Source organism: Alligator mississippiensis, chromosome 5, assembly GCF_030867095.1.
Source record: "Alligator mississippiensis isolate rAllMis1 chromosome 5, rAllMis1, whole genome shotgun sequence".
NCBI classification, from domain to species: Eukaryota; Metazoa; Chordata; order Crocodylia; family Alligatoridae; genus Alligator; species Alligator mississippiensis.
The window spans coordinates 169,729,304-169,753,606 of NC_081828.1; positions in this window are offsets into that span (position 1 = coordinate 169,729,304).

The window sequence follows — 24,303 nt, forward strand, 5'->3', positions numbered from 1 at the left end:
CGTCCAACTTCTTTTTGAATTTACCCAAGGTAGGAGCGAGGACCACTTCCCTAAAAAGTTGGTTCCAGATCCTAGCCACCCTAACAGTGAAATAGTGCCTCCTAATCTCTAACCTGAACCTGTTCTCCAGCAGCTTCTGGCCATTGTTCTTCATCACCCCAGGTGCTGCTGGGGGGAATAGGGCCCTTCCTATTTGTTGCTGATCTCCCCTAATGAGTTTGTAGGCAGGGTCCCCCCTCAGCCCCTGCTTGCGGAGGCTGAACAGGTTCAGGTCCCTCAGCCTCTCCTCATAGGGCCTGTCCTGCTGCCCTCTCACAAAGTGGGTGGCCCTCCTCTGAACCCTCTCCAGGCTGGCCACATCCCTTTTGAAGTGCAGCACCCAGTACTGGATGCAGTACTCCAACTGTGGCCTGACCAATGTCACATAGAGGGGGAGTATCACCTCTCTGGACTGGCTTGAGATGCAACTTTGGATGCATGACAAGGTATGGCTGGCCTTGCTGGCTGCGGTCTGGCATTGGCGGCTTATGTTCATCTTGGAGTCAATAATGACTCCAAGATCCCTTTCTGCCTCTGTGCTCACAAGGGAGAAGCTCCCCAGCTTGCATGTATGCTGTGGATTCCTTCTCCCCAGGTGTAGCACCCTGCATTTATCTACATTGAACCTGATCCTATTACCATCCGCCCACTTCTGTAGTCTCTCTAAATCTAATTGCCTCTCTTTCCCTTCGAGCGTGCCTACCTCTCCTCACATCTTGGTGTCATTGGCAAACTTGGACAATGTGTTTTCCACCCCCTCATCCAAGTTGCTGATGAAGATTTTGAACAGTGTAGGCCCCAGGACTGAGCCCTGGGGGACCCCACTATTCACATCCCACCAGGTCAAGTATGACCTGTCCACCACCACTCTCTGGGTGCGCCCATCAGCCAATTTTTGACCCATCCAACTGTGTAGGCATCAATGCTACAGTCATTCAATTTATTAATCAGAATGTGGTGAGAGACGGTGTCAAAGGCCTTCTTAAAGTCCAGAAAGACTATGTCCATAGTGACACCATCATCCAGGGATTTAGTTACCTGGTCATAAAAGGCCATCAGGTTGGTCTGGCAGGACCTGCCTTTGATGAACCCATGTTGATTTCCCCTGGGCATGATCTCCCCTGCTGGCCTCTCACAGATGTGATCCTTGATAATTATTTCAAGGATTTTCCCCAAGACTGATGTGAGGCTTATGGGCCTATAGTTTCCTGGGTTCTCCTTTCTCCCTTTCTTATAAATGGGGACCACATTAGCTAGTTTCCAATCTCTGGGCACCTGGCCCATGGATCATGATCGCTCATACAGCCGGGCCAAGGGCACAGCAATGCCCCCCGCCAGCTCTCTCAACACCCGTGGGCGGCGGGCATCAGGGCCCACAGCTTTAAAAACATCCAGCCCTTCCAGAAATCCCTAACTACATCTGCACAGACCCGAGGCCTGGCAGTGCTATCCCCAAGATTGCCCCTACCTGTGGTGGGAGAGCTATCCTGGTCCCTGTCCAAGAAGGCAGAGGCAAAGAACTTGTTAAAAATTTTGGCTTTCTCGTCTGGCATAGCCACAAGACTACCATTTGAGTCTAGCAGGGGCCCTACAGTACCCAATGCCCCCTTCTTACTCCCAATGTATTTGAAGAAGCACTTTTTGTTGTCCTTAATCCTGGTCACTAGCCTGAGCTCTACCCCCACCTTGGCCTTCCTAATAGCCCTCCTACACTCACGTGCCAATGTTTACGACACTATGTATATAACACATATGTATATGACACTATGTTTATGACACATAGTGCCAATGTTTTTGACACTATGTATTTTTATTTGAAATTTCTGGATTTATGTTAAGAAATGTATATAAATGTTTGCAAACCTAGAAGTGCTAATATTACCCCCATCCTCCTAGCTGAGAATCACTCCTATACTGCCTCAATCCCAAATTAGGAACATCAGATCCTTATAGGATATATGAGAAGAGTTACACTTTTAAGCATAACTGGCCAAGTTCACAGATGACACCAAGTTATGGGGGAGTGTAGTCACACTCACAGATAGGCAACAGATACAGGCAGACCTAGACAGGCTAGTAAGTTGGGCAGATCAGAACCTGATGAAGTTCAATGTCAAGAAATATAAAGTGCTCCACCTCAGGACAAACAACTCCCAATACACCTACAGGCTTGTTAGCACCAAACTGTCTAACACCATGAATGAAAGGGACCTGGGGGTAATAATAGACCACAGTATGAATATGAGCTGGCGGTGCGATACTGTAACCAGTAGGGCAAATAACACTCAGGCATGCATCAATTGATGTATGTCCAGCAAAACCAAGGAGGTGATTCTTCTGCTCTACTTAGCACTGGTGAGACCACAGCTGGAGTACTGAGTCCAGTTCTGGGCACCACACTTTAACGAGGATGTGGACAAGCTTGAAAGAGTTGAAAAAGGAGCCAACCATATGGTCAGAGTCTTAAAAGGCAAGCCATATGAGGAAAGGCTGAGGGATATGGGACTCTTCAACCTGCTACCACTACACTAAGGGAGTACATCAAGGGCTCAGTGAGCAACTGTTCACCAGGGCACCTGAGTGGAAAACCAGGAGTAATGGCCACAAACTTCTGGAAGATTGATTCAGGCTCAACATTAGGAAAAACTTCTTCACAGTCAGGGTGTCCAGACTGTGGAATAAGCTCCCTCCAGAGGTGGTGCAATCACCTACCATGGAAATCTTCAAGAGGAGAGTAGAGAGTCACCTTACTGGGGTCACCTGACCCCAAGTTATCTTTCCTGCTTGGTGCAGGGGGCTGAACCCGATGATCTTCTGAGATCCCTTCCAGCCTTACAATCTATGAATCTATGAAAGTGTAATCCTCCCACAGAGATGGGACTTATGGCTTATCCTCTTTTTTCCCAGGTATCTGTTATCATATTTAAAGCAGCTGTCATTATGTGTCTTTTTTGTCATGCCTGGTACCTCCACTGAAAAGGCCTCACTCCTCCTGATAAAAAGGGGTATAGTCCTTTGCAAAATCAATGATAATGCTACCCATTAAAAAGGAGTGTAAAGCCCCCAGGGAACAATAATGACAATAAATTAATATATAGTGGGATAAATAATTAAATAGTCATTACATGAAGGACTTAAACATGACTGTTTCACTTCCCACATGAGTGCCTTACCCAGCTAGAGATTTTCTCTTTGCTTGCCATCTCTTATTAGAAACAAGTTCATGATCAGATTCTCTAGCAGTCTAGAGACTTTGGCACTTTTTTAAGGTATCAAAGCCCTTGTTGTTGGAACAAGTCCTTGTTCCAGATTAGGCAGAAGGAGAATTTGAAAACGTGCCTGCCATTTCCCAAGTGAGTTCTTTAACCACTGAGCTATTGGGTAAGATTAGACATGTTCTTACACAGCTAACTCACCTCAAAATAGCTTCTCACCAGCTTCCTGATCCTGTAATCATATTCTGGGACCACCCATCAGATCAAGTCCCAAGGATCACGAGGATCCCAGTGGAACCTAAATGCTGACCTTATGCACCTAAAGTGGCAGTTAGGTCCCTCTATGGTTGTAGCTTGCAAGAACCATAGTCCATATTAAGGTACTTGTATATAAGTGCTTAGAGTTGCAAAATTGTTGCATACGCACTCCAAATAAGACAGTTTTTTAGATGTTCGCAGCTCCATTTCATTTGCCCATTTCTAGTGGGGATGTTTTCTGTTTTAATGTACAATTACTTTTGAAAATGAATAGCGCAAATGAGAGAAGTTGATAATCAAAGGTCATTAATTAGATTTATATTCACATTGGTAATGGGTTTAAAGTGTTTGAGCAGAAAGCATATAACTGAGAGCTTTGCAATATAAATTAATTGTTACTTGTATTAAAAAGGCCAAAGGAGAACATGATTTTTGACCTCTCAATGCTATCAGTAGCAAACTATTACTTAGTTGAATAGCAATGCCTTGCAATGTCATATATAAAAGCTATAATGCCTCTAGGACTTTAATATAGTATGTCACAACCCAAGAAGAGATTGTACTAACAAATGCAGAGCAAGACAAACTGTAAATTTCTAAGAAAAAAATGCTATGGTTTTCTTTGGTTCCCTTTGAGTATACAGTATGTTCTGGAAAATGTGTTTTAGAAATCTGTCTAGGAAATAAGAAATTCTTTATTTCCTAACAGCTGCAGTATCTTACCAAAATCCACATTGTTTAGGACATTAGATAAGGAACTATCTGTAAAGGGATTTAATACCACAATTTAAAACCAAAAAGACTCTTTGATGGTATTTAAATCAGAAAGAAACATACTTAGTGGTTTTAGTTGGAAGTCAAGCAGAAGACAGTGGATACATCTACATGAGAGAATTTAATTATCAGTGGAATATTCTACTATGCATTTATGCATCACAGCAAAACCATGCTAATGTGCTAATGCTCAGTAGAAGTAGTCTACTGTGCATTAAGTGTCACACAAAAACCATTCACCTTTGCCACTGTGCATTAGTGCACCTACTACACCTTTATCTAGTACTTAATATTAGAGGTACTAAAATTAATGCTCAGTAGCAAAGGCACATTAATGAACGTGTAGATTTGCCCAGGGTAGATTTGCACCTTATAGTCTACGAAGTTTTTTTACTTCATGGCTTCCCTCTCATCCCCATGCCTATGGTGCATTGATGATATCTTCATTGTATGGACACATGGGAAGGAATCGCCAGAGAAATTTTACCAGGCCTTTAATAACTTTCACTCCTCCATCACTGGAATACTTCACCCAGAAAATTCATTTCTTAAACACTACAGTGGAGATTTGCAGTGACCACATTGTTACCACACTGTATAAAAAATCACCTGACCACCACAGCTATTTCCACTCCACCAGCTTTCATCCTAAGCATACCACTGGATCCATTGTCTATAGCCAAGCTCTACATTACACCTGTATCTGTTATGATCCCACCAGCTAGGACGTACATCTTAGTCTAGAGTAGGGATTCCTACAGTTGCAATATAAGCCCCAAACTGTAGCCATTCAAATCAACAAAGTCAGGCTTAGACCCTGCTTTGGCACGCCTTTTGAAGCTGAGTCACTAATATAGTTGTTGTAAAAAAACAGAAGAAGAGCAGTACAAGGGGAACATACAATCTCACTGGGAGAAAGTGCCCAGGCTAAATTCCGAAGACTCACTGCCTTTCAGGACAGCAGCAGCAGCAGCCTCACTGACCACCATACCCTCTGGCTTGATTCCATCTTCCTGGGCCAAAAGATCTCCCACATCCCTCCTTTACATGGTTTTTCTGAGGACCAACCTCAAAAGGATTGTCAGAAAAGAGCCTGCATAATGGATGATTTGTGTTGCAGTGGCTGGTAGGATATCAGAAACTGAGATTTAAAGTGGATGAGGGGCTCTTATAACCTAGGATTTCTGACCCCTGAGGTGAGTACCTTAGTGACTCAGTTTTTGTAGGGAGGGGAAGAGGGAGAGCAGGGAGAGAAGCGTCTCTCAACCCTTCTCTGTTTCTAAATTCTATTAGTCAGAAGTTTTGGTCCATTCCATTTTTGGTCATTTAAGGCCACTATGCATCCACAGTGGGTATGTGTATATGCCCTCCTGCTACTGCTCCTGTCCAGTCTGCATTCATACATAGTCATCCATGATCCATAATTGTCTAGGTGTGCTCAGCAATTTATCTAGGGCAGGGGTGGGCAAAATATGGCCTGCAGGCTGAATCTGCCCCACCAGGCCATTCTATCCAGCCCATGGGGCCACTAAAAAAATTAGAAAATGTACATTTATCTGACAGGAGCCAGGGACATTAGGACCAAGGGGAAGCCAACAGGATTCACCAGCAAGACTAGCCTGGCCCTACGCCACCTCCAGCTCCCTCCCAGCCCTGCCCCCCAACCACAAGTCTCTGCCTGATGCAACTTTCACTGCTTTCCTGCAGGCTGCTCCAGCACCACGTGGCCTCTGGTACATCACTGGACTGCAGGAGCACAGGGCTCTGGGGGTACCCCAGGACCAGGAGCAGGAGGGTACATGTGCATATATATGTGTGTGTGTGTGTATGTGTGTGTGTATGTGTGCGCGTGTGTGTGTGTGTTTTCATAGGGCGAATCCCACATGCACACCCCACCATACACACCCCTCTTGTACTACCATACACTTAGACCCCCACACTCACACCCCTCCCCCTCACACACTCCAGCCACCCTCCCCCACACAGCCCCGCACAAACTCCATGTCCACCCACACCCCACATATCCACACACACACCCACATGCTCCCTCACCCCACATCCCCCCACACCTATCTCCCACACAGACACACCCACACCCCACACACCCACAGCCCCCCACAAACCTATACCCATCTCCCATTCCCCCCACCCTGCACAGTATACAAAAGTAACATTTCATTTTAAGCTATTATACTATCACCTCTATGTACACTACACAGAAGCAAGTAAATCAGGACAATTTTTTTTTTAATGAAATTAATTAATTTTTTAGATGTGTTTGATTTTTAGAATATAATTTGTTATTTTTCTGCTTCTGAGATGGCAAATCCCCTTTCTGAAAGGAGTTTTTGGGGGGGGCAAAGGGAGGGACTTCTTGTGACAAAGGTCAGGGGATAGGAAGCGGGACTTCCGGTCACAAGAAGATGACCAGGGGGTGGGGCACCTGTCAAGGAGCAGAGCTACCAATGCATCCCTTGACAGTTTGCCAAAACTTGGTAAGAGGCCCTCCGCCCGAAATAATTGTAAGTCCACATAGCACAGGTAAGGAAATTGAAAACATTATGCTAACTTTGTGCTCTCCCAATTCTGTTGATATTCTGGACTTCTAGGCCTCTTGAACAAGCTAAAGTCACATTAAGATTGCTCAAACCAACGCTACCTGAAGTAGCATCTAAAAAGCCATGCTTCTAGAACATAAGGCACTCAGGAAAATTAAGCAATTCAAAAGCCTATATCCTATCATTTAGTTTCTTAAATCAGTTCTTTTCCTCATCCCAGTGCTTGAGCATCCTATCTATAAGACATTTGAGGGTAAAAGGAACAGATGTAGAGTAACCTATGCCACTTTTATACCCCTTAGATGTTCTTCTATTCAAAGGAAATTCCTAACAGACTGCCTAAGCCAGTTTTTTACCCCTTGTGTTTATTCAGAGCAAAACAAAGGAGATAGCGCAGGGCCAAGGTTCTAGCCTTTGCTTTTTATCTGCCATTTTTGTGTTTTATCTCTCACTTTGTCAGAAAATACGTTACTTCCTAATATCAATAAATTAATATTATTTGTAGACCATCCATTTTTAAAAAATAAAACAACATATTTCTCAAGTATTTCTAAAGATACTCTTAGTGATAATCCTTTCTAGTCCAATTCCATTCAGATTCCTTTACCAACCCCCATTCCATGCTATAAGAATGGCAGTTAGTATCTTCACTACTATACATTTTCAATGAAGTAATTCATTGTCTTAGCTGAAAGAATATTTTAGCACCTTAACTGCTTATACAATGTAAATTAAGCAGATAGTTGCTCCCCAAGGGCAAAGATGATTTATGATATGGAAATATCATATTTTAACGAAATGAAAGATCCAAAATAATTTACAATGGCCAATCAAATTAGTGTGAAGATGCTCTAATGACACATTATTATAAAAGCAATCTTAATATTAAAGACTTTTTTCCTCTAGAGCTGAAAAATGATCCTGTTTCACCATTTTTTTCCTTCATCACTACTATGCGATTCATACAGTATTTCTTTCCTTTACAATGAATTACATAAAACATACAGGGTCATATCTTTTGCTGCAAAGCACTGCTCTACATTAATAATATCTCTGCCACATAACAGGGAAGATTATCAGTTGATTCCAGTGGCTACTGCTCAGAGCAGGTCATAAGGTTGTATGGACACATGTTTGTTGTGTCTATAGCTGTAGATGTTTCATTAATAAGTGCTTCCTTTTGAAGAAGGACTGTCATTCTGTATATTAGACCACACCAATAGTAGATGGATGTCTCCAGGATACCATTACACATTTAGAAAAGTAGCTTCTTTACTGTACCGACAGCGAAAAAGATTTATGGATAAATCTTTTTTCAGCTGTTGACAGTGCTTGCTAAAGACCAGTCTCAACTCCAGATAGGTTTTTTGAAGGCTCTCTCTCCCTTTTACAAGGGTGCCTTCCCAAACCTAATACATGCACAGAAGAAAAAAAAAAGAATTGCAAGGGAAAAGTACTGCCATGCTTTAAAATAGGGGTGTCCAACTTCAGGGGCCATGTATGAAAGCAGTGTACAGCTCCCAAGACATATACCATTTGGGACAATTTGGGAGGGGGAGGTGGGATCCCTGAATCTCCACTACCCTTCCACTGAATTGGTGGTGCTGGCAGCATGAAGCTCCCTTCCATTCCAACTGTGGGGGTGGCATACAGTCCCCCACTGCTCAGGCTGTGCAAAGCAAGCCCCCTGTTCCATACTCCATAGCCCATGCCAAAGACATGCAACCCCCACTGAGCCCTTCCCCACCATGAAGCGGTGGGAGAGACAACTGTAGGGGCCTGTGAGCTGCTAGCCACTTGTGGGCCACCAGTTGCACAGCCCTGTTTTAAAGTAGTGAACAAGATTAGCAGTGTAAACTGGAATAACTCTATAGCTTTACTAAAGCCAAAGGAACCATGCCAATTTACACCAGCTGTGAAGCTGCTTGATTTTTACAATTTAGTTTTGGGGGTCATAAATTTAACTACAGTAAAATTATTTCAGAGCACTGTAAGAGCCTGAGGTCATTTTGACTAAGTACGTCAAAAAACCTGAGACTGAATCAATTCAGTCTTCAAGGTTAGTCTTAGTTGCATAGATTGAACCAATAAGCAACTGAACAGACATTCACTTCTGACTTCAGAAACGCAGCCACATGCCTTCAGTGGCTCAGGCCAGAAGCCAGGGGAGCCTAGAGCATGCTCAGCTGAAACAGACAGCCTGGCCCAAGGCCATCCTACCCACCCTATGAGGTGGGGTTGTGGGGGAGGTGCAAAGCATCCTGGGATGCTGGGGAACTGTGAGTTAATTTAAATCTGGAAGGGACCTGGGGTAGAAGTTCAATAAACTGATTTAACCTAAATCCATTAATCCTGATGCTACATCTATCCAGGTTAATCTTAAATCAGTTTCAGCCATTTAAAAGCAGCTTATGCGCACTGATTTTTTGTTGTGTTTCAGATCTGAACTGGTTTCCAATCACTTATATTGGTTTATATGCAATTTCTGTCCCTGGCCTTTAGGATTTAAACATAGTGATACAGTAAATATTGTGCCAATCCTGCAGCCCCAGAAACTGGCACAATAATCAAGAGGAGTTCCCACTTGTATATGGAAAATCATAGGGGATAGGGTCATAAGCCAGATGGCCAAAGGGAGGGAATAAGTAAACTTCAACACTGTGGTAACATACTCAGTAGGGCTGTGTGAAGTTTCAGTCCCTGATTTGATTTGGCAGAGATTCGGCCTAATTCAGTGGCCCAATCTCCAAATCCAAATTGAATCATAGGAGCCTTTAATCTCTCTGAATTGAATCATAACCCTCCAAATTGATTTGGGGCAATTTGGAAAGATTCAGAGATTTGGACATAGAGACAGCATTAAGTGTTTTTTCTACATATCTCTAGATACCAGGGGCTCGTGAATGCTGTGATGCTGGGGCACATGAAGTGTCCCACAGAAGCACAGGGGGCTCCCCAGCATGCTCGGAAGCAGAATGCTGCTCGGCAATATGGAAGCAGTTGAGCAGCAGCTACTCCCCTGCACCTTTCCCAGAAACTTGCAGCACTAGAAATTAGTGCTTCTCCATAGCCAAAGCCCTAGGAGCTTCCTTCCTCCTATAATTTCAGTAGTTTATTTACTTTCAGAAAGCATGACTATCTAGAGATAATTTTGCAAGGTAGTCATAAATGTATGTGTCGCAGGGCACCTCGGTACCCCTGCTCCTAAGAGAGGAGAAACTGCCAGGGAGAGAGCCCTGGCAGAACCAAGTGAGCACAGCTGTGGGTTGCCGGAGCAACTAAGGGGAGCCAGCTGCCTATAGGGGGCAGGGCCTGGCCCTTATAAAGCCCAGGGCCAAAGCCAGGCTGGCAGTTCTCTGCCAGCAGCCGGAGAGGCAGGAGCTTCCTTGGCTGAGATATGGGAAGGAGCCTAAGTCGCAAGTACAGCTCATGATAGCCCTGGAGGCTTGAGCTATGATAATGAGTTATGGCCATGTGGCTTGTGGTTATGTTACAGCCTAGGGGCTTGTGGTTTTGCTTTGTGTTTGTATTATTACACCCGGAGGCTTGGGCGAGGCTGTAGGGGTTGGAGGAGGCCTCAATTACTCGCACGCCAGCGTGTGAGCAACTGGCGGTGAGGAGCACGGCCAGTGGGTCGCGGGCGCAACCCGTAGGTTGCGGACAGGGACCTAGACCCTGGATTGCGTGTGGGGGAACATAGCCCCCTGTATAGCGCCAGGGAAGGCGCAGCTCGCACGCCACTGAGCGAGCAGCTGGCGGCGAGGAGCGCGGCCAGTGGGTCGCGGGCGCAACCCGTAAGTTGCGGACGGGGACCGAGACCCCGGATTGCGTGTGGGGGAACATAGCCCCCGGCCCCAGGAAAGGGGCGGTCTTACTGAGTAGCCCAGTGTGGGCACGGCGAGCCCTGGAGAGGGGGAACGCCCTTGTACATTATTGAGTAGCCCAGTGTGGGCGCGGTGAGCCCCCAGAGAGGGGGAACGCCCTTGTACGTTATTGAGTAGCCCAGTGTGGGCACACGGGCATAGCGAGCCCGGCCACAGGCTAGTGCGGCGATACCCCTCAGACCAAGGTAGGGCGCTGCGGTTGCCCCTGAGAAGACAGGGAGTAGCAGCGCGGTGAGCCAGAATCAGGGAGGGTAGCCGTGCGGTTGGCCAGGGAAGGGCTGGGGCCCGCTAGAGAGTCCCTGAGCGTAACCACACTGGCAGGGCACGAGAGAGGGAGCCCAGAGTGGGCCACATTAGAGAGGAGGCCCGGGAAGCGGGCGTAAAGACAGAACAATGTCCATTACATCTGCGAGGCTTGGGGCGTGGTATTAGGGGCTGGTAGGAGCCACGCGTAGCCCATAAGGCTGGGGCGCTTGGGTAGCGCCATTATACGGGGAGACCCACGAGGGGTCCAGGAGCTGACAGGCCCGAGGAAACACAAGGCAGCCTCCCTATTACATATATTCCATCAAGACGTGGCGGGCGAGAATGGAGGGTGCCCTCGGGCCGGAGTAGCGCGGTGAGAGGGCCTCAAGGAGATCACGGCCCTCCGCGAGGTCCCCGCCGTGACAGTATATAAGAAAAAAATATATATATTTGAACCCAATGGACAATTGAAAATTTACTTCCTATCATTTTGAAATACTGTATTCATCTTACCTATTTAAATTGACTAGTCCAATAAATGCAATTCTTCTTTTCTCTTATATTTGCAACTCCAAAAGTATTATTTTAAATGTATATGGAATGGTTTTTTTTTTTTTCCCTGTTTCCTTTTGTCTGTAATTCCTGATCAGCATTCAACACACACCCTATTTCTCAGTTCATGGAAGAAGGTCTCGTGGTATAGTGTTAGGTCTTAAGTGCCATGAGTTGGGGCATGGCCACACTACTTGATGATCTCCGCTGCCCCCCATTGCACTGTGCTGCATGGCAGGGGCTCTGCCATGAGCCCCCATCCCCCACTCACTTTTCCAGCTCCATCAATGGCTGCCTGACCCAGCCCCAGTGTCCTGGTGCTTTAAAAGGAAAAAAAAAACCTGTACTCACCAGCTGCTGCAGCAGCCATCAGGGCCTCTGGAGGCTCAAAGCAGAGCCCCCCATGCAGCGCAGGGCAGTAGGGGGCAGCAGGGATTGTTCCCCCCCCCACCCGGGGCCTGGTAGGAACCAGTGAGTGTGGGGCTTTTTTTTTTTTTAAGAGCTGGGACACTGGGGCTAAGCAGGGCAACCTCCAAATCAGATTCGGTAAATCGATTCAGGACAGTGATTTGAATCTCAGAATCAAATCATTGTCCACCAAATCGGCCAAATCCAAATATGAAGCAAATACTAGCCACTTTGCACAGGCCTAGTATGCATTTATCTATGTGCACTTATTCTGGTCTCATAACCATGTATGAATCATGAAACTGTAGCTTGCCAGAAACCCATGGCTATATGAATTGCACTGAAACCATTAGGCATTCTTGCACAAACCTTCAGAACTTTCTACTTTGATTGAAACCAAGAATTTAATAGTGATAAACATGAAAAATTAATGAACAATTAGTTATGATTTTCTCAAATTCTCAAAAAGGTTTTGTGACTATGAGGTGTGGGAAAAGATTTCAGAAGGTTTTCATCCGAATGGATGAATCTAGTCCTATTTTAAATGTAGACATTAGAGTGAAAGTAAAGCAAAGTACTCAGGGATGCTGTTGGCATTCTTTTTATCACAACAGTGATCCAGGCAGGGAATATGAAGGGGCAAAGTTGTTCCTAACACAAGTCCTGCAAGCAAATGGAATAGGAGGGTGTAAATCTATTTCTTACATGGCACTTTACTTCACCACTGGCATTCAAACATCTTGGGAATGGTTGGCTGCAGTTCTGCACTATAATATTCCACTATTATTATAGTTGTTTATTTTCAAGTGTAAGCTTCACATTTGTACAAAATGTAAAAGCTAGCACAGGGAGGTTAAAAAGCTGTTCTGCTGTAATAGCGTAATTTGTTCCTTGGCCATTAAATGAGAATGCTGGGATTTTAATTCCACTATTTGGATTCCAGCATCTACTATAATTAATTTTCTCTTATTTTGTTGCTATAGAATCAAATGGAAACTAATGATGTGGAACCTAAAGTTGTCAAGGCAGTGATGAGCTTCTTTTACATGGTGGGGAGGCTCTTGCTTCTGACAAAATGGCAGATGCCTTGAGTGGTTACTGACAGTGTTGGGGTCCTTTGCCTGGTGGCTATGTTCTGCTTGATTTAGACCACCCAGGGCCAACATTTCTAAAGCAAAAGAGCTTTAAATCCTTGCACTTTTTCCTCTGTGCTCTCTGTGCCAGCTTCGTAACATATTAATTGTACCAGGAATTCAGTTTCTTCAACTGATTCCTTTAAAAGCTGCAAATCTTCAACCTATTTAGAAATATTTATTGATATGAGTCTGGCAACAGTGCAATAAAACTGTAAGGGAATGCTATCGAAATGAATGACTATGCAGTTGGACTACATAAATGGTTTAGATGAAAGCTGCAGTCTGACTGAGGAGGTTCTGAGCCAATGTAATTGTCTTCCCTAGAGGGTGCATAAGCCGGGGCTAAAAAGGCTCTTTACCAGTCTGGTCCAATCATAGTGCACTCTGCAGATAAACCAATTTTAATGGCATTAATAAGTGATTGTAAACTGTTAGTTTAGTTATTTAAAAAAAATCCAAGGTGCTTAAAGTCCCTTAACTAGCTTTTTTCACTTCGGTGTTGATACACACATCCTGCAGGAGCTGTGTATCAGATAAGGGTCTGTCTACAATGTCCAGTTAGGCTTGCTTCTTGGCTTCTGTGTTAACTTAGCTTAAATGTGAACATTCCCACAATAAAACTCTACATGTGTTATGGCAGCCTCACTTATCCCTTTATATCTACAAAAGCATCTCTCCTGGTTCTTTGTGCTGAAACATCATAGGCTTCTTTCTTATTAAGCTGTGTCAAATATTGAAGCACTCAGTCATCCCTTGGGGAAAATGTGAGAGGGATATTGGAGGACTGTCAGCACTCAACTGACATACCTTGTCACTGCAAGGTTTCAGTACAAGCTAAACAGAGTCTTTAACCCATAACCACAACCATGCAAGTAAGTATGGGTTTAAAGTGCAAATAAATAGGATTTTTTTATGTTTTTGAGGGATGGTATGTGGGGTAAGAATGGAAATGTGGGAGCATATGCCAAAATAACAGTAGATATACCTCAAGATGAAGGCTGCATTTTAAACCAAACCTTCTAAAGTGCTTTAACCCTCATATCTATTGGCTGTCCTGTATTTCACCTACCTGTATGTATTAGGCAGCAGTCCAGTTCCCAGAGGCTTCAGTTCTAACTTTACACTTGCCCTGAGTAAGGGGAAGCCTGTGTCTGAAAGAGTGACTGTTCCTTGTCTGTTTCCCCTTTCTCCGAGTTTGGTGGAAGTAGGTCTCTTCATACTTTTTCATGGAGTGGTATATTCTCCACTGGATACCTAGTCACTTGGGCAGGATGATGTGTTAGGGAAAGGGCTCTTGCTGCTCTGCTTGCATTTGCTCCTCCCCCATTCATCTGCGTATACAAAGTAACTTTAGAAAAGACACTTGTCTTCTTCTATTCATAGGATTTGTAAACTGATCAACACTGAGCTAGGGAATAAGAAAGGAAATCTTGCTTTTCCGAACTCAACAATTTAACTAATAATGACTCAGTTTAGTTCCAAACATTTAGTGAACCACAGTCAGAGGCTCTAGTGTTAAAATGTTTCTATGGGGACTTCACAGTCAACAGGGTCTAGATATTTCAAAAAAAGGAAAAGAAGAATTGAATCAGGGTGCAAGATTAATATGTGAATTTCAACCATGCATGGGTCAGTCAAGTCTTGAGGTACCTCTCAACCCCGAGTTTTGGCTGCTAGAGGAAAGAATCAGTGTCAGTGACAAAGTTACTGTGTCAACTTAGGTGGAAGATGGTATGTATAAAAAGGGAAAGGTTTAATCTTGGAAACTGAGAATAAGGCAATATGTCTCTTCAGCATTCAATCATGATGAAACTTGGCTCTGGAAGTTGGCTCTAGTGTAGGAACAACAAACATCACACAGACATTGCGCTTAGTCCTCATTAGTTTGCAGATGTGAAAATATTGCCTGTATTGACCCCAAGAACACAAGAGTATCCACTGCAAAAACTAAGGTCAGTATGCACCTCACTAAAGCAAGTTTTGGGCTTATGTTAGGACTTCAGGCACTTCAACTGTCTGTGTGTTCAAATCCAGAATTATTTTTCAGCTCCATCTAAGAACATCAATTTATAGGCCAGCTGTCTTTGGCAGAGAAACTTATACAATGGTCAGACTACTGGTATAATTGACTTATTCATACACTTATATTCACTTTGACTCACTACATTTTCAAAGATCCTATTGCTCTCTTTAGCATCTACTACATCTGCATCTTCAATTGTGCTTCTATTGTGTGAGCTATTTCTGTATTGTTTTTCTTCGCACAACTGTTAACTCAATAAACAGATTTTTTTCCTCCAAAAAATACATTTTTAAATGACTTGTAGGAGGTTTCAATTGAGTAAGAAAAAAGTGCTTTTGAGATTTATGATTAGCTCATAGCTAAAAATTCACAGCTCATTTCCATCTTTTCATGAACTTTTTTTCTAGATGGAACAGCAAAATTAGTATGCATCTGTTTTCTCCTTTCATCTATTTAAAGTTTATTATGAGTTTAGATGTCTTATGAAAAATACTTAATACTATAAAACAAACTATAATGTGTATTTGAGCCACTGAAGACTATGTTCCATCTTTATATGCAAAAAAGACAAATTTCTACCTTCTATGGAAGCACATGCTAGACAAATAATTTATATAACTGAGTCTGAACTGTAAAGAGGGGCAAGAACATTTTAGCAGATGCAAATTCACCTGTAGTCTGATGAGCTCTAAATATACCTTGTCCCTCTCATTTCTCATAGTTTCTGTAGTCACATATTAGAGTGGTAGTATCTTTAAATAGATACATTTGTATATCTGATATCTCCATTTGAAAGTCCATCTATCAGTTGAAGCATGAGATGTCTAAGCCTGAAGAGAACATATTTCCTTCCAAGAACTCAAAACTATTCCTACAGGCATGATAAGATCAGTCAAGGTCACACTGACTTTCATGGACTGAGTTTTAGCCCCAGTAGCTGAGTGTTTAGAGCACTAGCCCAGGAAGTCAGTAATGCCCTTATCCAGAGGGTGTTTAAACTTGTTCCTTTCTGACTTCCTAACAGAATGCTCCAACCACCATACCATAGGTCAGGCATTTTCCAGACCTTTCTCCAGTGCTCCTGAGCAACTTCACATTGCATTTAATAATCATTGGATTAAATTAATTAAAAGTAGTGCAATGGGGAAATTAATACCCTATTGGGAGTAGTGTACAAGCTAGAACACCAGGTTTGGTCCTTTTCACCCAGCATATAATACACACTGAATCACACACTCCTCCTAGATCCACATTACTCCCTCTGGGGCTTCCTGGGCTAATTTCCTAACAACTCAGCTACTAGAGTTAAAACATGGGCTAGTCATAGATTTCTCACTGGCTAGGTTTTTGTGACTTAGATGAAGGTACTTACAGAATGATCCTCCATATGTAGTCATTTTCCTTGCTGACCAATGCATAGTCTACTCTACAGGTTTAGTCACTGTAAACATGCTTATATGTGCAGGAATCATAGAATTGCAACTTATACATAAATGGCAAAAACAGCACTCTTAGGTGACTAGAAAACTGATATTTAGGTGCACAAAGGGACATACAATTTTGCTCTTTGTCCACCCATGGAATTCCCTTTTCCATGCTAGAGGTCAGTCATGTAACAAGATCTCTAGCTACCCCAAACAACAAGGGAGAGGATATGTCCTTGTGTAACTCCAAAGATAACACCAAACTAGCTTTATTTCTTTGTTACCTATCACTGCGTGTTTGATATCATGACAAAGACTCTAGAAACTATGCCATATTTACTTGAATATAAGACAAGGTTTCCTCCCCAGATCAGCATGGGGAAAAAAGCCCCTCATCTTATATTCACATACAGAGTGGAGGGAGATCAGGCAGATGCTGACTCTGGCCCTGGGTTGGCCCAGGTTGGGGCCATGGTCAGACCCATGGCAGCCTTCTGCCCCAACCTTTGCTTCCCCTCTGCAGCTTCTGCACCTCTCCCCTCTTTATTTCACTTTTACTTTCAGGTGTAGCTCAGCTCTGGCTCATGCTGGGGTCTCTTCCAGGGATAGAGCACATGGAAACTTCTTCCCTGCCCACCAAATCAGCAGTGCTGACACTGCTGCATTGCCTGCCTGGCCAATCAGTAGTGCTGCAAGTGCTGTATTGCCAGGCAAAGGCTAAGCTTCTGCATGCTGGGGGGGAGGGGAAGAGACTGGGGAGTGGGGACAGGGAACCTGAGGAGGTGAAGGTGGGGTAGGAAGTCTTCAGGGGGGAAGAAGAGGATGGGGCAGAGGGCAAGGGAGCCACCTGACCCCCCCACAGCAACTGCTTTCCCTGCTGTAGTGGGGGGTGGGGGGGATTCAAGATAATACCCAATACTTAGATTCTATACCTGGAAAATTATAACAAATGTATACATTTTCCATATATAGAATCTAATTACTGGGGGGTCATCTTGTATTTAGGGTTAGCTATTCACTGATAGCTGCTTTGAGTTCTTCCAAGGTGATTTTCTTGCAATGGACATTTAGTTCTTCCATCTTATCTATGATGCCAAAGTTGAATTTTGTTTCTGCTGAAGTCTGCTTAAGATATATAATGAATATCCTTTATCCATCTTTTCATTTGTTCTTTTAGAATGGTGTGGATATGTTTATGTTTGTCTTTCCTGGTCCATTTTCAGAGTTTCATATAGGCTAGGGACAGAAGTTACACATAAACTGGGTTAAGTGATCAGAAACTAGTTAAAACCTATAACAGAACATGCGTTCAGTGCACAAAAAAGAATTTAAAAATGGCCAAAACTGGTTTAAGATAAACCTGGTTGAATGTAGTGTCAGACTTAGCTGATTTGGGTCAAACCGGTTTATAGAATTGTGCTGTCTCTCCAGAGAGCAGGGCTGGCCTTACTCCCTGCTCCCGAGCTGGAACAGTGAGGGCTGGCTGGGCCAGTCTACAGGGGAAGGACTGCTCCCACCCCCAGGAAATAGTGGCTGGGTTCCGGGGTTGGGGAGGGGGCGTTAAACACCCCTTCCCCTGTTCAAACTTACTGATGGCTGCAACTGTGGACTACAAATCTCAGAGGCATCTGGAAGCAGGAGGAGGAAGTGATTAGCATCCCTACAGAGTCCTGCTGTTATAATTCTGGACTGCAAATCCCAGAGACATAGGGGGCAGCAGGAAGAGGAAGTCAACACAGAGCCAGAGAGCTGTGCTCTAGCACACCCTGACTTCTGACCTGTGCCACTGCATTCAGGCTGCATTTCCTAAATCAAAGGTAAACGTCAGTTCACTTCTGTTTCAATTTTATCTGTACAGCTTAGACTAACCAGCAAAGACCGAACTGATTCAGCCTCAGGCTTTCTGACTGTCTGTACCTAGCCATAATGTTCTTATATCCTTTCTAGGTTGCCTACTCTGTTTCCTGAACTTACCTATCAGTACATGCTCATGTGTCTCTCCTTGATGAACATTTTGCCAATTTTTCCATTTCTCTATAGTAGTCTGTCTATTTGTTAATTTTCTCCTGTTTATTCACATGGAAGAGTTTCAGTTTCATATGCTTCCTTTTAGCAATGACATCCCATGTGGTCTTAGTGACCAACTCTTCTTTCCTACTCATGCAAAATCAGACATATCAATATGTGCATTTCTTGTGGTTCTCCAGGTATTTTCTGCACCATAAAAATGGCATTCACATTTCTTAGGATGAAAAACTTGTTTAAAGCTAAAGTTTAAAAACTCCATTCATGCTTGAGAATTTTTGGAAGGAGTTAATTTTCTTGATTGCCTTTTTTTGCTGTTAATTCATTTTCTTGTGGAAATTCTTAGGTAACGGTTCCTGTCCACATCTGCCCTTCTTTATGACCAAACATCCTGAAAGAAGGAACAAAATTTTCTATATATGCCAAATTGATCTATTGATCTAGTCATCTTCCCCCTGCTAGGAAATTATACATGCCCCCATACTCCAGCCCTCTTCTTCCCATTCTTGCCAATTAAGTTCACTCCAAAGGCTACTACTCATATTAGTTTTAAACATTCACCACTCCAATGTGCTTTTTCATTGCCTTGCTCTCTGAACAAATCCTTTTAACAACTGAAGCTTAAGAGTTTCCATCATTGAACCATACAGATTTGTGCCATCTTCTACCACTTCCCTTTTCTCACTTTTGTCCTTTTCTATATCCATAGGCTCCCCAAATTTTTTCTCCTGACAGTTCCTTATTTTGTCTTCTCATATTTTCATGCATTCTTAAATGCTGTTTATTATACCTAGGAGCATTTGCCAATGAGTGTACGAGAAGCCTCCCTCTTTGACGAAGCACCTAAACACTTTTCTACTTTGCAGAGAATTTTAGGTACAAAGACAACATAACCAAAGGTAAAGTTAAGGCAGGCATAGCTAAACAGGGAGGGAGAGTACTTCCTCAACCTTAGCCTATGCTTCTAAAGAGTTACACAGCAGCAGTAGTGAGATACTCCTTCCTGTACTCTTACCGTTGCGTGCCTTCCTTTGTGATTGTCTATATGACAGGCATCTGAATTGCAGTGTCGTGTAAGAGTTGTTTTTGTGTGTATTTGTGCAACAAACAAGTAGCACCTGGGATTATGATATTTGTCTGACACCATGAATTGTCAAGCGTCATCATATATACCAAATAACATTATAAACTATTGAGCACTCTCAATCATTCCCTAGGATCAAGGAAAAGTAGGGCTGAAGGAATCCCTAACTAGATCATCTCAGCCAAGTGTCTATCTAACCTGCTCCTTAAAACTTTCAAGGATGGAGATTCCTCAGTTTTTCTAGGTACCCTTTTCTGACACTTGACCACCCTTATAGTCAGAAGAGTCACATTGCTAATAATCATCATGGAAAATATTATATCACCACACATATCCTCTGGGTGCTCAACCATTGGGACCCTGTATTGTCCCATCTTAAAAGAGAGGGCAGAAATAGAGATAAGTTAACATGCACATAAAAATATATATTTTCCTGAAAACAGTGGACACTAATGAAGGCCTAGAGGTTTGGGTTTTTTTGTTTGTTCTATATTTTTTCTCTACCACCCAGAAAAGATAAACACATCATGTTCTGCATCAAGACCTGTACACATACTCTATATCCTACTTCTTTCTTTAGCTATGCCTCTATTTGCATAATTGTCAAGTGATGAAGACCTTTGGTTAACTTAAAATTGAAGTTTTAGAAATATTTGTACAAAAACTGAATTTCTTGTGCTTTTGGAGTTAATACCAACATTCTTACTGGCTTCATTAGGGACAATATTGCATCCACTATCTCTCTCTTCTCTTTGAAAATGAACATAATAAATGCCCTTCCCTCCCACCTGTCCCTTGCACCAAGCTTAGTCATCATCCCAGCTGTTGTGTTCTCCAAGTACAAATATGAGGCTAATGAGAATAGGAGGAACAAGGGCATTAACCAATGAGTCCGACAGAGCACAGATCAAACATACACTGCAAGATGTGGCATGGACCACTCCTGCATGTACCTGGGAGTTCTGTTGTACCTCCTACACCTCCTAGCAGGAACTGTGATTTATATATTTTGCTCTTAAAAACTATTCATTTATATGGCACTAAATATAATAAATTTGAAGAATTCACTTTAATCCCCTGAATAGCAATAGCCCACATCAAAATATCCACCTACATAGCTGATCATTATCCAGTAATATAAACAGTTTTTTCTAAAACCCAGGACTCTGCGTCATACAAATTGAATTATTTCTAAGGGTTAAACAGAGCAAAGCAAAGGAGCTCAGACCTGTGGATTAATATGAAGCTTACATCTCTAATACTGATAGGCTCATAATCTTCGTGAACAAAACTATGGCCCTCATTTATATCAAAATAAAAGGTCATTGATGTGTTTTCAGTGAAAAGATTGACATCTTTCCTGAACACCTACATTCCCAATCCTTACGATCATTTAATGAGCAAGAAATGTACAAGAGGAAGCACTGCAGACTTGAAAATGAAACAAAACTTAAATGAAAAGATGACATCTATGTAACAAGGAACAAGCTATTCATTACTAAAGATGACAAAAACTTTTGTATCCAAACTCTTGTTTAGAACCAGTTACAATTTGAACTAATATTGGGTCTATGCTAGCTGTTAAGTTCTAATAAAACAGACATCACACCAGTCTTTAGAATAAAGGATGATTAAAAACACTTAATTTTTAAAGTAATATTTTTCTGAACAAATGCTGTGGCTCTAGACAGTTCTAAACTTATTGCATATGAAACCACATCTTATTTTTCATGCCATAAGTAAATCTCTGAATCATAACCAGAATATTTGTATGTTCTGGACCTAATGGTATTATTAGGAAATCAGAGGAAAAGCTGTAGGTAAATTATTATTTAACAGCCATACCAGTGGTGTTTGTAATGAGTTTCAGATTCATTCTGTGTCAGGGAACCCATACAAAAAAATACTTACCTTCATAGAAACACAGGGTCAAATCGTCAAGGCCTTATTCTTAATAATTCCTTGCTACAAAAGTTCTATCTGAATAGGCATTGAATTAGGACTTCAGGATTTGATCCACAGAAATTAGAGATAAAAATAAATCATTAGATCACCCAGTTCCTCTGGGAATTTGAAATGTGAAAGAGTAAGCATATTGCTGAAATTCTGATGGACATTACTGAGTAAAGTTTAATTGGAACAATGTATTTCAGTGTACTCAATAGCCAAAGAGACAAAAATAATATAAGTGTGTATATGGATGTTTCTCTATACAGCACATACCACAGTAGACATTTACACTCATCAGAGCTGCAATACCAAACCAAGGCATGAATGAGTCCTGCTGTAGACAAACCAGTCCAGTTGTAAATGGATACCTGAGGAGTCAAAGCTTATCAGGCATCACCACTACCTTTTACACTGTTGGCTACAGGAACTGGCATATTTTAACCTTGCCCTATGGCCTAAAAATGATCAATCCAGCACCCCCTATTGTGCTACTGCTTGCAGGGCACATCTACATGAGACATTACTGTGCAGCAGTAACTAGCTACTGTTCAGTAGCCCATTGCTAGTGCACAGTAGCATCTGAAAAAAAACATGTGGGGATGGTACGGCACAGTAATGCCAGTTACTACACATTTAGTACTTGCTTATGCAATTATTAAGCAGCCCAACAATTGTGTAGACACAGGCACAGTTTCATAATGACATTAGCCCTATGGGCTGATAGGCTCAGGAAGATAGACTTTGACCTTAGCTTTTTGATTTCTGCTCAGTCTGTGTGCTGAGTTCATTTTAGCATTAACAGGAAAAAGTTGAGGCCATGGAGAGAGGATAACAGATGCTTGAGTCTACAAAAAAAACATTTTAGACTGTTTTTGTGGAAAATAATGTGGCTTTCAAATCATTATTAACAGTAATTTTAGTGACTCTGGAAAGGACTGTTAAAAGGAAGAAAGCAATAGAAACAAATGAGGAGTGTAAGCACAAAGGGATGATGAAGAAAGGGAAAGAGAAAAAAAAACAGAAAAGCAATGGAATGAAAAGAAGACAAAGAGAAGGAAACAGAAAAACAAAAGTGTTGAAGGTGAGTAAAATGAAATGGAGATGATTTAAAAATTACATTTATCTGAGTAAAAAAGCCAAAAAATAGATTCAACTTGACAAGGACTCACTGTTATTGGTTAGTGTGTGTGTGTGTGTGTGTGTGTGTGTGTGGAGAGAAAGAAGTGTGTAGAAATAATGATAACTAAGGGCAAATTTCTGTGATTAAAGCACTGGAGTAAAGGCCACATGCTCAAGAGGAAGATAGAGGACCACTTGAGCAGAACTACTCTGTCAGCACTCATAGGAATTGTAAATGATTCACCATTCCTTTTAAGCCATCTATCTCAATGGGCTGGGGAGGCAGTTGCCAGGCAGATTGTAATGTATCAAAAATCCAATGTCTATGTTTAGTCCCTGATCTCTAGTATCCAGGAGGTTGATGAAATGGAGCTCATAGGCTCGTCTCTGGGAAGTGTTGTGTAAGTTTCACTTGAGGATCAGGACTGAGAGATTGGAGAGAGAGTGGCCCTCCTGTGAGAAATGTGCCCCCACCGGTAATTGGGTGTTTCTGTCTTTGATGGATTTCCGGTGTGCATTCATTCTGGTGCGCAGTTCTTGTTTGATCTCTCCTACATATCTTCCATCAGGGCATTTGGTGCATTGGATGAGGTATACTACATTCCTGGAGGTGCAGCTGTAAGATCCAGGGATGCTGATGGCTCTGTTGTGGGGTGTAGTAATTGTGGGGGTGGTGGAGATGTGTTGGCAGGTTTTGCATTTCTTGTCATGGCACGGTCTGGATCCTTTTGGTGTGTTCTGGGCTTGAGGAAGTTTGCTTCTGGTGATGAGGTTGGCGAGGTTCGGTGCTTGTTTAAAGGCTAGGATGGGTGGCTCTGGGAAGATCTTTTTAAGAATAGGGTCTCTGTCTAGTATAGGTTGCAATTTTTTGAGGATTTTCCGTACGGGTTCAAGGGAGGGGTGATGCGTCATAACCAGCAGTGTGCGATTTGTGGGGGGTTTTCTTCTGTACTGCAGCAGTTCTTCACATGGTATCCAGGTGGTTCTTTCAAACGTGCGATCTACCTCTCTGGAGGAGTGTCCTTGCTGGGTGAAAGCCTTTTTCAGATTGGTGAGGTGGCAATCCCGGGTGTTCTCTTCAGTACAAATGCGGTGGTATCTGAGGGCTTGGCTGTATATCACAGCTTTTTTGGTGTGTTTAGGGCGATTGCTGGTTCTGTGCATATATGTATGTTGGTCTGTGGGTTTCTTGTATACTGTGGTCTGTATTTTACCCTTCTGGATACTGATCATTGTGTCTAAAAAGGAGATGTTGGTGCTGGAGTATTCTAAAGAAAGTCGGATGGAGGGATGGTGACTGTTGAATTTCTGATGGAACTCAATCAGAGATTGCAGGTTTTCAGTCCAAATGATGAAGATGTCATTGATGTATCTTAAGTATAGCAAGGGTTTGATGGTGCAGTTCTTGAGGAAGTCTTCTTCCAGGTGGCTCATAAAAAGGTTGGCATATTGTGGGGCCATAGCTGTTCCCATCATCTGGAGGAAGTGTTGATTATTAAAAGTGAAATTGTTGTGTGTGAGGATGAAGTGTATAAGCTCAGTGATATCTTTGGGTCTGTATTCTGGGTTGCAGTCTTGTTCCTGTAGATATGTAAGGCAGGCTTGGAT